The 16,770-nt window shown below is 43.1% G+C and overlaps 2 long non-coding RNA genes across 3 annotated transcripts in view; one reads left to right on the top strand and one right to left on the bottom strand.

Moving 5' to 3' along the window:
- Positions 1 to 16,726, bottom strand: part of LOC110391086 — a 33,408-nt gene extending 16,682 nt beyond the window's left edge. For both annotated transcript variants that reach the window (XR_002433974.1, XR_002433975.1), the window contains exon 1: positions 14,237 to 16,726. This is a non-coding gene — a long non-coding RNA (uncharacterized LOC110391086). The remainder of the gene's footprint in view (positions 1 to 14,236) is intronic.
- LOC110391095 lies at positions 233 to 12,720 on the top strand. The gene is made up of 2 exons (XR_002433976.1): positions 233 to 4,726; positions 11,836 to 12,720. It is a non-coding gene; the product is annotated as an uncharacterized LOC110391095 (long non-coding RNA).

Genomic DNA, 16,770 nt, shown 5'->3' with positions numbered 1-16,770 from the left:
AAGAATGGCCTCAAGTTGAGCCAGGGGAGGTTCAAGTTGAATGTTAGAAAATATTTCTTCTCAGACAGAGTGGTGGGATATTGGCACAGGCTGCCCAGGGATGTGGTGGAGTCACTGTTCCTGGAGGTGTTTAAGGAAAGGGCAGATGTAGTACTTAGGGACATGGTTTACTGGGCAATAATGGTGGTAGATGGATGGTTGGACTAGATGATCTTAGAGGTCTTTTCCTACCTTAATTATTACACAGTTCTATGACAAAAAGAGCCCTTATTTTCCATACAAAGAACAGACAACTCACAGTCCTTAGGATAGCAATGCTCCCCATTTCTGCAATACTATTGATAAGAACACCAGCATGCTTAATATTATGGGTAATATTAAGCCTCCTAGATTTGCAGCTTCTCTTAAATGCATTTATAAGTATGAATTCCATTTTTTTTTTTTTTTTTTGCAGACATCCCTCTCTAGTTGCACTGCAGTAGCAGGCAGTACCAGTGGTGGGAAACACAGCAGCCTTTCCCATTTTGTGCTACCAGGATTACACAAAGGAAGGGAAGTGAGGAATACGTCATCCCCCTCAAACTACACAGAAAATTCAGGAAGAAAGAAAAACATCTGAGTTGGAATGTGGCCATGTCTTAAAGGTTAACACCCTACTTCTGTGAAAAGTGCCATAGTCATATGGGTAAAAAAAAAAAGGATAAGTCTTCATGTTTCATTCAAAGGAACGTATTCAGAGCAGCCAGGTCCTTTCTAGGCACACTAAAGTGCAACAAGTAGGATACCTTTTTTGGTTAAATCTTTACGAAAATGTGTGTGTCAGAATCCAGTGAGGAAATCAATGAATAATTCTTAGCCTATGGCTTAATTGTGAATCATTTGTTTGCATACCTCACTATCCATTACTCATGTCATTTGGTTGATTGCTTGGGACTTTGTTTTCACTGCAGAAAGGGTCTAGTTTTGACTTGGGATTTTCTTCCCCAGCTTTATTATAAATTGAGTTTACAGAGATAGGAACTGTCATGCCCTGTCTCCATTAGGATTTATACTGGGATAGCCAGCTGGAGAAAGACAGCTACTTTAATGGAAAAAAACACTGGGCTTGTGTTTGTTTTTTGTTTGCTTTGCAGCGAACGTGTCATTTTTGTCCAAGACATTGTTTCAGCTCCCTAATTGAATGACGGAAATTTTTAAAGGAGAACAATGAAATGCCATTCTTCTGAAAAAAGATCTGGTTGTCATCCAACTATTTGCAAATAATTCTGATTGCAGAAGGCAGAGTAAAGAAAACTCATTTTAAAGTACTTGTGCGTACATTCAGTATTTGGGGTTTTTTTTGATAGATTCTGCCTGTTGCCACTCTTGGGCACTGCTCAGCACAGAGAGGGAAAGGCCGCTTCCCTCCCAGCGCCACCAGTTTATGACTAATTCAATCCCACCCAGTAAATAGAGCCTTGTGCTGTAGCAGTTCAGCTTTCCTCTATCTTATGCTCTATGAAGCTTTAACTAACTCCAATTAGATATCTAGGGGCAAGCAGGAGGCCCGGCTGACAATATAAGTGCAAATTAAACGCTCACTTTTTAAATGTCTTTCTTGTTTCTTAAGGTCTGCTTGCTAAGTAAGGTAGCATTCAGCACTGAGGTAGATGTCAGAATCTCAGCCTTAGTCATTTCTTCTTAATGCAATAACCTCTTGAATGAAATAGTTTATTTCCTGGAAAAGGGCTTAACAGAGAAATTAGACTGTGCTCTGGCATGGCACTTAAATTGGCTTCCAGAAAGCTCGTGATTATCTTCTGAAGCCAGCTGAGCCAAGAGTCTGTTCTTTATCACTGCTTCTTGGTCTGTTCTCTCCTTCTCATACCAGTTCTGCACAGCATTTCAAGCTGATGATTGGGTCTGGCTGGGAAACTGCTCTAATTCAGTTCAGGACATCACTTCTGTTCTTTTTGTAGCTTCATTTCATCGCCAAAGACATCTTGTGCAGCTGCAGGAGCCCTGCTTCTCATCTTCTGAAAAAAACGTCTCAAGTTCTTAACCAGCTACTAGTAATATCACTGATTGTTTTTCTATCCGTCTTTCTCCTTCTATTGGTCCATTTAGTTTCTTTTCCAAAATGAAAGAACTGAACTTCACAATTTTTCTCTAGTATAACTCACACTGAACCCCATGGAAAAATTCATATCGACTTCAGTGCTCTGGTTTATGGTCCAGGAAGGCATTTTCAGGTTGTGATACTCCTTGCAGCTTAAGAAATAAGCTCTTAGCTGTGGGAATGTAATTCACAGTGCTGAGTTTGGTACTTACGTTCCCTCTACAGTAAATAGCAGAAGTTTAAAGTAGGCACTTAACTTAAAAAAATTTAATTAACTTTCTCAGCTGCTACAAAGGGAGTCGTGTCTCACTGCTAGCAGTTAGCTACCATTCTCATTCTTCCAGGACACTGTAGCATCTTAGCACAGAAGCCAATACTCAGCCAGTGTATTAAGGAAATTATCTTCTCTCCCTGAGAGGTTGCCTTTCCAGGTAAAGACTGGCATGTGGGGGATAGAGGGGACATTAGAACTTCCATTGCTGCTGTCTGTGCAGTTCTTGTTTTTAATAACATCCAGAAAGACACATTATTCTGTAAGCATGAGTTTATCAGAAGGGCAACCTGACTCTAGAAAAGAAAACAACTGTCACTATCGATGTAATAGATGAATCACAAAGGACTAAGTGGTGGTTTTCTCCTATCCTTGAGACGCAGCCTCCAAAGGTAAGGAGGTGGGTCATCTCCCCGCCCTTCTGTTTTCAGTCTGTTAGTTTGGAAAGTGCACAGAAAATGTCGGGCAGCATGAGATTTGTGACAGATGTTCCCATCTATGGAAACAGGACTGCAAGCGTGAAACATTTCTTTGGTGTGCTTTGGTCCTCCTTGAACTCATCGCAGCTTGCAGCTTAGAAGGGAGCCACAATGAGGTGAAAACTTAAATCCCTTCTTGCTAATCCCTTGGGCTGATCAGTCCCTTTCCTCTCTTGGGCATGGGTGAAAAAATGTGACTTTCCAGAATGCTCAAAACATCTCCATCTAAGTATTTTTGCATGTACGGTCAAAATATGCAAAAGCCTTAAAGCAACAGCAGAAAATTCCAGAGGAATGTGAGTTATTTTAAATGACAGAATGTTACAGAGATTCCTTCTTGAAATGTGTGCAGCCCGCCAGAGAAAACGACACTTTCCATGGTGTGATCCATGCTCTGGAGAACCCTACAACGGGAGCAAAAATCTGTTTAACTCCAGAGTGATCCAAAGTAGGAAGAAGTTCACAGGAACAACTTTTTGTCTACAAAAGAAATAGACCTTTTATCTATTGCCTAACAACAGGACAGCGAGTTAAGGGAATAAAGCAGCAGTAGCCACTGCCGGCATGGTGCCATCAAGTTCTGCCAGAGGAGGTTCAGATTGTATATTAGGAAAAACTTTTCTCCAAAAGAGTGGTCAGGCACTGGACAGGCTGCCCAGGGAGGTGGTGGAGTCACTGTCCCTGGAGATGTTCAAGCACTGCGGAGATGTGGTACTTGAGGACATGGGGTAGTAAGCAATATTGGTGGCAGGTTGACAGTTCAACCAGAGGATGTTAGAGGTCTTTTCCAGCCTCAGTGATTCTACATTTCTATAAGAAGTGTGCTTCAAACCCAATCTGAACTGCTGACAGTTCCCAACAACTTCCCAAGAAGTTTTTGTGCAGTTGGTCAGCACCAAATCCCCAAACTAAAACCTATGGAGAAGACACTGGCACTGTGCAAGGAGCTTGCACTCCTCTCCCTTGCTTGCCAGCCACCAAATTACTTTAAATGAGAACCTAAAAATACATCAAATGCTTCCCGATAAATATTTTTCCAGGTATGCCATTGCTGTACTTGTCACAGGGCTGCAGTGAGAATGAAATGCTCTACCAGCCTGCGTCCATTAAATGCCCAGCACATCACGGCTATGTCTGAGAGCCTGGGGTTTGAATGTCAGCAGCTGCAAAGCAGAGGAAACCCAGAGAACTTCATAGCTCCAACAGCGATGTGGAAAAGCTTCCTGGTTTGAAAAAGTAGCAATAATAAAGCCTGTGAAAACTGGTAACTCCACATTCATGCCTGGTGTTATGTGATCCTTCCTCCCTTTGAGTTACACTGGATACCTTGTTCCACCTTCGGAAAACATCCGGCGCAGGGGAAGGAGAATGTTTGTTCTGTTCTTCTGAAGAAGTCTGAAGCAGAGCCCAGGCCGGGCCCCTGATGAAAGGCTTCGTGATGCCGCGCTCCCTTGAGGAGATTTTGAAGGAATCCAATTTGCTGCGAGATACAAACGAAACTGTTTGCTCAAACAGGTTTTTTCCCCTCCGTGTGTAATGCAATCTTCCAAGTCAGTGGATTCCTGTCGTACAGCTCTGCTAAGGCACACACTGCCTCGTTGTGCACATCCAGTTATAACATTACAGAAAATACCGAGGGCTCTGACAGTGCCGCAGGGTTATTTGCAGTTCTGAATGGCCAGAATTGTCCCATGTGCTGGCCGAAGTTCTGGTCCCAAAGCAAGATGTTTCTCAGCAGACAATCTAGGTCACCTGGATATTTTTAAGGCTTATGTCATTCTTTGCGATGAACGCAGAAGACATAGAAAAGGTGTTTGTCCCTTTGTCTGTTCTACATTTATCCTGGAAAAGAGATCGGAGAACTTGCAAAATTCTTCTGTAAGTAACCAGAAAAAAAGAGCTTTAATGAGACAAAGTGTTTTGTCCGCTGTTTAAAGCGTAGAACTGCCATTTGTTTCTGTTGTTGCTATTCATTAGTTCCAATTTCTGACACGCACTCTGAAGAAAAAGGCCGTATCTGATCAAGATCCCGTGTCTTATATTTGTTTAGCTCAAACTGATGAAAAATTTGCTGCTAAAACAAAGAGGGGAAAAAGCTGATTTCCAGATTTTTGCAAGATAAACATCAAACAAATTCCCAAGCGAATGGATTGCAATGCCTCTAAAAATAAGTACGTGAAACCATCCCAGATGCCTGGTTCTTATGTTGCAAAATCTACCTTTATACACTGGAAATTTCCCCAAAACAGCGCTCTAATTTTCATCTAATAACTGGCCGACTGGGGCCATCCTTTGCTGCCGTTGTTAACAGTGACTCTTGTGAAGGGACTAAACAAGCAGCTAAATGCCTAAAAGTGCTCGCCCACGGAGAAGCAGCTCCCCAGTTAGAATCACTTAGTGTTGTGGTGGCATAAATGAGGTCTGAAAATTGCCTGGTATCGTCGTGGGTTGATGGTTGGACTGGGCGATCTCAGTGGTCTTTTCCAACCTCTGTGATTCTGTGATTCTCAGCTGTGCTAATGACAAGGCCAGTGAAGATGGCAGCTTCTGCCCCTATATGCAGGATGGAAATAAAACTGAAATCCAGGCTCACAAGGGTTTTTTTTTTTATCTGTTTGTTTGGCTTGCAGTGCTGGTCCCATTCCTCGTGTCTGCATGCTCTGGTCTGTTCAGTAGATGCCAAACCCACTGCTTCAAAATAGGCAAAAGTTCTCCATGCTCTGCCAGTAAAGCCCACTCCTGCAAAGCTACTCTGGAGCAATCTTGCAACTACCGCAGAACTAGAAAGGCTTAGGAGCATTTATATCGGTAAAGCTTCTTGTTTGCTAAGTAGCAAATGAAGTGGATCAGATTGTTTCAGTTCCAGCTCCAGTGGGTACAGCTGCTATTCGATCTTGGCACGCTCCTCTCCATCCACGCTGCGTGAAAGTGGTGACACCTTTCTTTGTTGATTTGCAAAAGCCCGGCTGAACACATCCACTGCTCTGCTTGGGGGTAATTTTGTGTTGTTCCAATAACTCTGGTTTTAATCCTTCTCTCACTGCAGCGCATGAAGCTGCGGAAAGCTCTTCTCTCTTGTGGCATCTCAAGCAAGAGCAGCCCCCATCTGGGTTGGAGTTCTGATGAAATTTGAGGAATTCTGTTGCTCTTGGAGTTGTGCAAAGAAATACATGGAAACAAAATCCCCATTACATACCGTGTGGATCTGGATATCTCGGGTGGTGGAAGATAGGCAGAAATACTGATTTTGGATGGGATGGCCTTTAAAGGTCGCTTCCAACTCAAGCGATTCTACGATTCTATTTGCTATCTGTGTCTTCTATGACTGTGGCTGCTATGTATTTACTATACATGACAGATTCAGACCCCTTGAGTTCCACTGATTTTTAGACCAACAGAGGCAACACAGGCATGCTTCCTATAAAACTCTCAACTCTAAAAGCAACTTGAGCCCATCTGGCGTCCAGCAGAAAAGGAAGCAGCCTCAGAGAGACATAAGTGCTGCTGCTCATTGCTCCAGCAATACAGCCTTACCAGCAAATTTCAATGTTGAATTGAAAAGATTATTTGTCAAGAGCATAATCTTGTCCAAGTGGTGCAAGAGCATCTCAGTGATAGCTGCTATGCATTAAATAGGATGAAAACAATTGAATAGATACCCTACGTAAACATGCTCTTGGCTTTGTGGTTCATCCATTACAATACCAAAAAAAAATGGTAAGTGAAAATTCACTTTAAAGATTTCATTAACCTTCCTGACTCTGACCCAGCAGGATGATACATGCTGAGAAACTAATAATATACTTTACATAGCAAATATATGTATCTGTCCCAGTCATTTCTGAGCATGGAATAAACATACATGGATTTTCCAGCTGTACCAGCTGAGGAAATTAAGGACCCTCCTCAGTAAAGCACTTAGCATCTTGCTAATTTGCATAGCTCCTAGGGAAAGCTTCATGCAAAATGATCCCTTCCCTTAACAAGAAGTTAGGGGCAGCAGATACGCATATGGGAAATACTTATTATTCACCAGCACTAAATGCTTCCTACTCAAATGGGCAACAGAGATTCTAATTCTCTAGTGGTTTATTGAGGAGCTGTGGAGTTAGTGGGAGAGGGAAGATTCTGCTCATGTCTACCTTGGAAAAGAGGCTAAAGCCAACACGGATAGCTCTCCAGTAGCACTCTCATGTCTTATATTAAATGGGATCTTATATATTTGTTGAAATCCACATCTAAATAAAACAGGTGCCTGAGGAGCGTTCAGGATAAACCAGGTCGATTCTCATAATACAAACAAGTTTGCAGAGTCTTTTTAAAATAGATGTAGTAACTACAAAGGCAAATATTGACTTTGCCAAGATTGTCTATGATTTTGGTACTACCAGTTTACATTGTGACAGCTCAGAAAAGCTCATTTTCCCAGCTGAGGAGCACAGCTTTTCCAAGATCAGATACGTCTTTCTGAGGTATTTCTAGGAGGTCACTCAATATTAAAGATGTTAGCACATTCAAATCATCAGTATCTTTTGGAAAATCTTAGCCGCAAGGGAACAGCCTTCTTAATAATATTCTCTGCAGTGTGAGATAACCAGACTGGCTTTATTTCTCTAGCTAGCTCATAATGCAGCCTCTTCTGAGAAAAGCAACAAAAACACAGTTTACTTGAACCTCTGCAAGTGGCCGTACCATTAGAGAAACAGAAAAATCACGTTTCTCTCCTCACGCAGCAAAATCCAACAAATAACGCTCAGATCTCGACTTTGAGCGCCCTAAGGAAAGCGACCTCACCATTTTGGCAGCCAACCAGACTGTGAATTTTGTGTCCAAAGCTGGGAGAAAAAGGCCATAGAGGCAAATGATTTTGCAGAAAGTTTGACACAAAAAGCAGTCTGGAGTATTTTTAACAGAAGCAAATATTTCACATAGTTCTACTTTCAAAGGCCTGGCTGTGGCTTTTGTTTAGTTTCTTTTGTACTTGGCTAGATCCCAGTTTATGATTGCAGAATATGATTTGCCTTTCCTGCACCTATGGGCTCTTTGATCAGTCAGTATGGGGCTCTGAGCAACCTGATGGAGCTGTAGGTGTCTTTGTTCATTGCACAGGAGTTGGACCTTTAAGGGTCCCCTCCATCTCGCAGGATTCTACGATTAGTCAGTAGGTAGGTTTCCATCAGTGACTGAAGGAGAATATCAAACATAACAGCAGCCAGAATTCAGCAATTTTTAGGTTGGGAGCTTTTGTCTGAATGGATGTTTAAATGGCATAAGTCTGGCCCACCACAAAGATGGGCCCTTGAAAGCCTTCCCTAAGAAATGGAGAAGGCAGAAGGAAAGTAAGATGGAGGGGAAAAGGAGAAACCAAATGACTACAGGCCATCAACCCATCACCACCATACCACTAAACCATGTCACTCAATGCAATATCTACCCTCTTCCTGAAAACCTCCAGGGACGATGACTCCACCACTTTCCTGGGCACCCTATTCCAATACCTCGCCTCTCTTCCTGAGAAGAAATTTTTCCTAATGTCCAACCCGAACCTTCCCTGGTGCAACTTCCAGCAATTACTTCCTGTCCTATCTAGTCCTGGTCAAGTTTCCTCCACCTGCTAGCCCAGTCAGGGTCTGAAGGAGGTAGATGAGCAGAACCTACAGTGTTGTATGTACTGAATTAGAACTAGTGTGAATAAAAAAGTGAGGGCAAACATGAAGCCTTAGGAAGAGATTCTGGGGGAGCTGATAGAGGGAATACTGCCTGGAAAACTTGGCATCCATGCGTGTTAGGCCTCATCTTGTGAAAAAAAACATGTATCAGGAAACAATTTGGATGCCTCTGTGAACATATCTGGGTCCACTGGGGAGCTTTTCCAGTTTATGCCCATAGAGGTCAAAGGGGTTAGATCAGAATATATGATAGGTAAGGGGAAGGGAGGGGTGAGACAAAGCAAGATCTCACTCTCAGGCCAAAACATTTTGCCTGATTATTCCTCTGGATTTAGGAAATGGAGGCACTGAGATGCTAGAATGATGACTGGATTCCCTCTGTGTGCATTTTCTGTGGAGACTGGCACTGTTATCATTACAGTTTTGTTAGCACTGAGAAGTCAGTGGTCATGGTCACAAGACTGTCAATGCTGTATACACCAGAAGGCCTTAGCCCTTGAGCTCACCGTGAACACAGGAAAGAAGATAAGACAATAAACATACAGCAAGACCTTGAAAGGAAATGGTAGGTTAAGGAGGGAACACCTATCTATCTTCTCAGAGACATTTAGAAGACATCAATCACCTTGTTCTCTAAACCCCAAACAAAATTACAGAATGTCCTAGAGTTCAGAAGAATCACATATTTCTCTCTGCTCCTGTGGAATGACAGCAGTAGGTGAACTGAGTCCTAAACAGATGATGGATAGAGGTATCTCCTTCCTTTTCCGGAAACTGGAGTCATTATTGAGACAAACAGCTGGATGGAGGAAGGCTGGTTTGTGGCATAAATTTAACTACAAGAACCATAGTTTTTTTGCTAGGTACCAGCTGTTTTGGAGACTCAATTGAATAATTTTAAGTATAGGAGTTTCTTATCTAACATGGAATTCATAATTCTCTAGGGGAAGCCTATTCAGCTCCCACAAGAAATGGCTTGTCCTAGGGGAAAGGAGCAGATACCTATCTATCACTGTGACATTCGCCTGAGAGGGTATATTCTTTCTATTAAGTTAGAGGCCCTGTTTTGGCCTCCTGTACTTAGATTACACATCTTGTTCCCTGAGAGTCAGCCTTCGCAAATGCATTCCAAATTCTGCTTGATTTAATCAGCATAATTTTCTCTTTCTTAATGGATTGGCCTTTCCCTCTGGGAGCCAGGAACACTTCAGCTGCAGTGAGAGCAGGGAGGGCTCACAGCAAACCTTCCATAGATCTGCTGTTCAAGGCATTTGCTCCCCAATCCTTCACCAGGAGCGCACTTCAACCCAGCAAAGCCTACAGGAGGTCCTCTCCCTTCATAAGGCCACCTCACTGCTTTTGTAAATATAGGCTCATTATATACTCCATGTCATTTACTGCCTGGCTCCCATTTCTGCAGTGACCAGCAGCAACCTTCACGTAGCAGTGTTATTCACTCAGACTGATGGAAATTTCATACTGTCACAAAACTCTCTCTTGGCTTCTTTCACTTTCTCCAGGACCTCACAGAGATCTGTCCTCCAAAGGCTGTAGCAGAGCTGCTTTAACACTCCAAGCAGTGGAAGGACCTTGTCCCAGATGTGGCCCCACCTCCTCATTTCTCTCCCACAATTTGATAAATTTGGCTCTTTTACAAGAATAGAAACAAAGAAGAGAATATCACCCTTAATCTCTGTGTCTTGGGTTCCCCACCAATAAAAGAAGAATAACTACAGACATTTCATAGAATCAGAGAATCATTAAGCTTGGAAAAGACCACTAAGATAATCAAATCCATCCATCAACCCATCCCCACCATGCCCAGTAACCAAGTCCCTCAGTGCCGCATCTACACAGTTGTTGAACACCTCCAGGAACAGAGACTCCACCACCTTCCTGGGCAGCCTGTTCTAATGTTTGATCACTCTTTCAGAAGAGAAATTGTTCCTAATATCCAACCTGAGAACCAGCTTGCATTTGCACGCCTCTGAGGGGTGTTGTGTGAGATTAATTAGTGAATGCTTGTAAAGCATTCTGTAATGGCTTGGAATGTTACAACGAAAAGTTTGAGCAGCATAGGAAAAAGGAATCACCCTCAGAGGCAACGTGATGCTGAGCCTAAATCTTATGGTAAAACCTGTTTTAAGAGCAGCAGGGCTGTATTCTGAGCTCACTTCTAACACTGATTAAAATGTTATATTGATGAAAACAGGGGAAAGCCACCAGCTGTGGGAAGTGCCATTCACATTGGCCTAAAGCTCTTCCTTTGCTCAGAAGGAAAATAACTAGCTGTGGTGCAAGCAGTGCCTGGCTGACATGACTTTTGTGATGCAGGCAGGGAGCAGGAAACCTGCTTTGCTGCTATTACACAGCACAAACAGTGCATGGGGTCTGCGGGCAGCTGTGGGTGAATCTGCGGGACTATGCAAAGAGCATTCAAAGGGGCACTATCAGTGGCCCAGATCTTAAAACGTCATGACTCAGGTTTCATTACCATGACATTTGCTTAAATGCTCTACATTTCCTACAAGTAGCAATTGTGGTGAGGGGTTCCCCCTGCCTTCTACTTTTGGAGTCCTGACTCAGTAAGTCCTTTATTTGCAAACGTGAACACTGAAAAACCTTCTAAAGAAATAAATGAAAGTTGAATTTCTCGCATAAGCACCCAATGTCAGAAGCTGGGCTTTAATGCAGAGCACCAAGAATTATAAATATCAGCAGCAGAGCTTACAGTTTGGTAAAGTATCCCCTTCTCCTGGCAAAAGCTTTGTACAGGTGACAGGTTGGGCTCTGGTCTGTCCCCTTCTCATAATGCACAGAAAGGGGCAATTCAATGGAAGGACACCCCTCACATGTGAAATCACCTCTACATAGCAAGGATTGCTGCTCAGGTCTAAAGCCAGCGCAGACTTGTATTGATTTGCTGAGCAAGTAGCTTCAGAAATAGGTATGGCTTCCATCTGTCCTCACATTTTTGTAGCAATACTGTGGCTCGATTGCTTTCCTGTTACAAGAACAGCAATATTTACAGCAGCCAGAAATAGGCTGAGGAGGTGAGGCACCCAATCAGTCTGAAAGCCAAAGAGCTTAATCTGTACTGTAATTATGTTTTAAAATACGTGGTCACATCTGGACAGCAAAGCAGGGTGTGTATTTTCCTCTCCTTCCCTCCTTTCCTTGTGACAGGTATGGCTCTGTGATGCACTGTCAGAGGGCTAAGGTCATGTTTGCTTTGATCTGATAACAAATTGTATAATAAGAGCTGCTTGACATTCAAGAGAAAACTTGCTTGTTTTAACTTGTGGTTTCTCGTCACAGGTGGAAACAAGGATTACTTCTGTTCAGGAATAAGACAAGTGAAGGACATTTTGCAGGAGCCAAATTCCAGACAACTGGTCCACTCTGCAGCAACAGCAAAGGGCTTTCAATATAGCTTCCAGCTACCTCTGGCGCAGGAGATTGTGAAGGTTGTGAGGTGATGTGGGCTTGAAACCCAGCAAGTCCTAGGATATATTCTTACTTCTGCTACAGGCTTGCTTTGCAACTGCTTGTTATTTCTGGAGAGGAGCGGAAGAGTTTGATCTTACTTAAAATAAATTCCACAACATATCACCTTAGGCAAGCTTCTGTATAAAGATAATAATGTTTACTCCTTAACTTTACAAGGGGACTGGGGCTGTTATTACAGCTGTAGCACTTTGACCGTGTAAATGCTGCGTTGTCATAATTTTCTCTGCTTCACTCTGCTGTGTCTACAGCAGGACTTTGAGATTTATTGCTCTCAGCCATCCTTCTTTCCTGGGTGTTGAAGACATCAAGAAATGGCGGTTGGACTAGGTGATCTTAGTGATGTTTTCCAACCTTAATGATTCTGTGATTCTGCACTTCTATGAAATCATGCTCACCTGTTCCAAAAGTTTGTGGGGGAATATTAAACACAGTTCAGGCTTTGACTCCCCGTTGGAGCATGTTACTACAACAGTGGAAGAAAAGGTAACCGGGTGAGAGGCCATGGCTCAAGGACGCACGATCCATTGCCTTTCTCTGGGTACCAATGGCACTCACAGAATCGTGTTCTTGGAAAAGCTGTTCCTCTGAGGCTGCTGATTTTCTCTATTTCAGGATCAATATTATCAACAAACCGTTATTTCCTCCTTCGGGGACAGATTTCTACTGCAAATAAATATGGCTCATATTCTGTCATCTTTAGAAGTGTAACTCACATTTTATTGCTCGGCATAAAAGTGCTATTTTCAACACTAACACCTTAGCTAAGTCAGAGCTTGCATTTATTTCGTGACTACAAACTCCGGTGCCAGTACAGGACTTCTATACAGTCCCTTTGAATACTGCCAGAAATTCTGATAGATAAAACAGTCCCCCAGTTAAAAGATAGCTTAAGAATTCTGGTTTTCATTTTAATGTTTCAACTCTTTCTTGCTATTTGAAACCCTCAAGAGTCTCAAATGAAAATCCGGCCTGAGCAGAGGTCCTGTTGCCTCGCTTTGTCACATTGGAGCATTGAATTGTCATCATTTTTTAATTTTTTTATTTTTTTAAGAAAGGAGAGAAAAGCGATGGGACATTCTGCTTCCCATTTGTTAAATACATAAACGAGATGGTCAGCCACAAGGGACTGGAACGGGAGGAGGGCTGGAAGAGAAATCTCAGTGGAAATTCGGTAATCACATTTCTCTTTTAAAATAGGCTCGCAATAGTTTCAAAAGATGTTATTTATAGAGCACCACATGTAGTAAGAGTTTAGCAAGCAAGGCAGACGGAAGGCTTCAGTCCCAAAGCATGGCTCAACATTCAGTCAGCCGACTACTGAAGACTGCCTGCAGCGTTTCAGCATCCCTGAACTCCCACTCTCACCTGCACGTTCTTACCCTCTCATCACCCTTGCTCTGTGCCGGCAGATCAGACCGAAAAACTAACCCCAGTGGTGTGTTTTAGTGAGAGAAGTTCCTCGGTCTGATTCACCACCCAGAGGCACAAGCAGTGGCACGAGGAAGGGGTGGCTGTAGTGGGAGCGAGGAATGTCACGGTGTCTGCTCAAACTGCCGGCGATGCTGACAGGCTGGTCCCGCCGATTTCTTCACCTCAGTGATGTGAGGGCAGGCTTCACTTGGACACGGTGAATCATCCCCTTCGCTAAATGGAACTATTCACAGCGATGGGAGCCTAAGGTTGTCCCCAGTCCCTGTGATTCTTGTGGGAAGCATGTAACCCACGGGAGAACCTCAGCATCCTTTTGGAAAGGTCAAGTTAGCTTGAACCCCTCCTCGTTGTGGTGGAAAAAAAGAACAAGAGTCAGATCCTCACAGCTCAAAAAAGCTGAAAGCAAACAGAACCTCTTGCCCATAACAACAAAATTACTTCTTAGCCTACTTGCTGATTTTTTCTTTTTCGGATCTGATTCATCACTTGGGGTTTGGGATGGCCAGGATGCTATCACATATATCATTAAAGATCCAACTCTCTGGCTCTGATCAAATGGCAAAGAGCTCAGCAGGAGAGGATTTCTGAACATGGGTATCACACCAGGGCTCTGATGGGACTGTGCAGGATGGAAGAAGAAGAATGGGTAAGATTTGACAAGCAGATGAGAGAGCAGGGCTGTTCAACCAGTGCTATGCCACATGTATTGCATGTTTTTTTTCATTAGTCATATTGTTTGCTGTTCATGAAGGGAAAAGCAGATTTTAATGGGACTTACCTAAAAAAGCATGTGTCTCAGGAGGAGAGCAGCACAGCGTAGGTCAGGATTAGGAGAACAAGGAGACCGAGGGGCAAATAGTTTTGATAGGAAGGTAAGCAGGGGAGAGGGAAGGAAAAGAAGGGCACAGGAAGCAAGGATGAGATGGAAGGAGAGAGGCAGACAACGCCTATGGGTATATTTACATCATACCAGCTGGGTTGCTGTAAACAACAATGTGAGTATTCTAGCTCAGCAATCCACCTCATTGTTACACCTACCTGCTTAGCAGGCTGCTATGGTGTGCTCTGTAGGTGTAACCTGAATTGTGTTGGCCTTGCAAAGAAAAACAAAGACCTTCAGGACGGTGCAGGAGGTGAGGGGAGAGCAAAGAAAGGCATTAAAACCTGATGAGAAGTAAATAGCTGGCTGAGAGATGGATTTTATGGCGGGTCAACCTTGATTACGGAGATCAGGAGAAAGTTTGTGTGGCTCAAGACAAAACTTTTTTCTGATTTTTTAATGCATTGGCCACCCAGAGATCACGGCGAGAAGCTCACATGTTCCAACCAATGGAACGTTTTAATTAAACAGAAGCTTGCTTCGGCATGATGCTGTGCAAGCTTCAGTTTCAATCATCAAAGCTCCTTCTGTTCCCGTGCTACAGCAAATGCCCTTGCAGCTTCTTAGGGCTGGGAGAAGTGTCAGCACAGTTCTAAGGCAGAGCATGTGACTCCTGAGACTTGAGTCCTGCATGAGATCAAAGTCGTGTTGAAAGCCCTATACTCATGGGAAATCCTTTTCATAATTAACATTTACATAACAACTCGTTTACTGGCCAAACACATGTTTACATTCCTCCACTCTGTTTCTTTAAGAGACAGTGTAGGCCAGAGGTTTCTCAGAGCACTGGAAATAGGTCTGTGTTTCCAGCTACTCTCCATCTACCCATGAGATGTTTACTAAGTCTCTAAGGGGACAAATGCTCCTGCATATCCTTTTGTCTGCCAAAGAACCTGGGCGCATTCTTCTTTTGTTGAGCAAATGTATTGGGGAGAGGTGACAGAGAACATATGGAGTGACAAGCCATCCTATCTCCTCTCACCAATGGGATATGGGGTTGGAGTAGAAAAGAACCTTTGAGGAAGGGTGCCTTGCAAATATTTGCCACCTGAGGAGGTCACAGCTCAGTGGGCTGAGCTGCAAACTGCATCAATAGCTCTGTCTTGAGGCAAGGCAGGATTTCTGCTTCCCACCTCACATCTTCAGGGCCTTTCCTGTCTTTGTGCCTTCCACTTAGGTGTTTCTTGACTATAAAATGGGCTATAACAACCTTCACCTGCTGAGTCTCAAATACATCTTGAAGATAGTGTCATGTGTATAAACACCAAAGTCTTAAAGCGTGGAAGCTAATACATGAGTATGATGTGGTCCAGCTTGTTTCCGACTGCAGGTTCTCCCCAGCCTGAATCACAGCCATGATCACTCAAGAAGGCTACAACCTCATGGAGGATCCAAAACCCTAAGAGTGCTCGTGTTCTACTGCAGTTTCTGAAGGCCAGCTTATTAGAGGCAAAGCATTTGTGCAGGGGAAAGTCAGCCCTGTGAGATGATGAGCTGTCCTATCGAAGAAATGAGATGATGTGGATTAGAGAAGCACTGAAAGATACAGCAGAAAAGATCAATAAATAGTAAAGTCCTTAGTTGGCTGTCTGAGCATTGACCTCCTCTGTAGTGTCCAGTGTTCCTTCCAAACTGAGTTGATCTGTCTATGGAGAAGTGAACGATGAGAGTATCTGCCACGTGCACTAATGTCTTGTGTATCCTTCATGACAGGAATCCAAATTGCAAGTTAAAGCAGTGAACCACAGGGAGGGTAACAATGCTCACTTCTAAAGGTGAATTTCTCAGGATTCAGCCCCTACTGCTCCACAGATAATCAGTTTTACCTTTTCATACCAGGACTGCTTTGAAGCCAGGATTTTCTTATTGGGCTTATTTATTTTCAAGGATGTTCTTATTGGACTCGGGAGAGTCCTTCATAAATTTTTCATCACTCTTGGGTGTATCTCCATTTAAAGACGTCATTTTGAGAATGACACAAGTTGCAGAAGTTTTGCATCCCTCAGAATTCTGCCCTCCAATTTGCACAAGAAAGCAGTTGCTTAGTAAGACACTGCAGTTCCAACATGCAAAGGCAGGGACTACATTTAGGCTAGACATTATAAGCACTAATAAGTGTTTACTCAGTTGATATTTGTTCCTGTTTAATAAATAGTTTATCCCATGTTAATATTATACATCTAACCTCATGGAAAACCATCTGATGCAACTGGGCACACAGCAATTTTTGGTGGCTTTTAAAATCTAAACATTTAAAATTGTGTGTTCAAGTTGAAATACTTTGTGATCGCGTTCTGCAATAGAACACTGGATTCCCAAAGCAGCAGAACTACTCGCAGCATATGATGTTACTGTGTCAGTAAGAATGCCAGGATTTGGCAAGAGTTTCATACTGATTTCAATACATAAGTAGTTTTCCCCCAGATTTTCAT

The sequence above is a fragment of the Numida meleagris genome, chromosome 1, assembly GCF_002078875.1.
Source record: "Numida meleagris isolate 19003 breed g44 Domestic line chromosome 1, NumMel1.0, whole genome shotgun sequence".
Taxonomy (NCBI): Eukaryota; Metazoa; Chordata; class Aves; order Galliformes; family Numididae; genus Numida; species Numida meleagris.
Note: the sequence above shows the minus strand (reverse complement) of the source record. Positions and strands in the feature narration are given on the sequence as shown.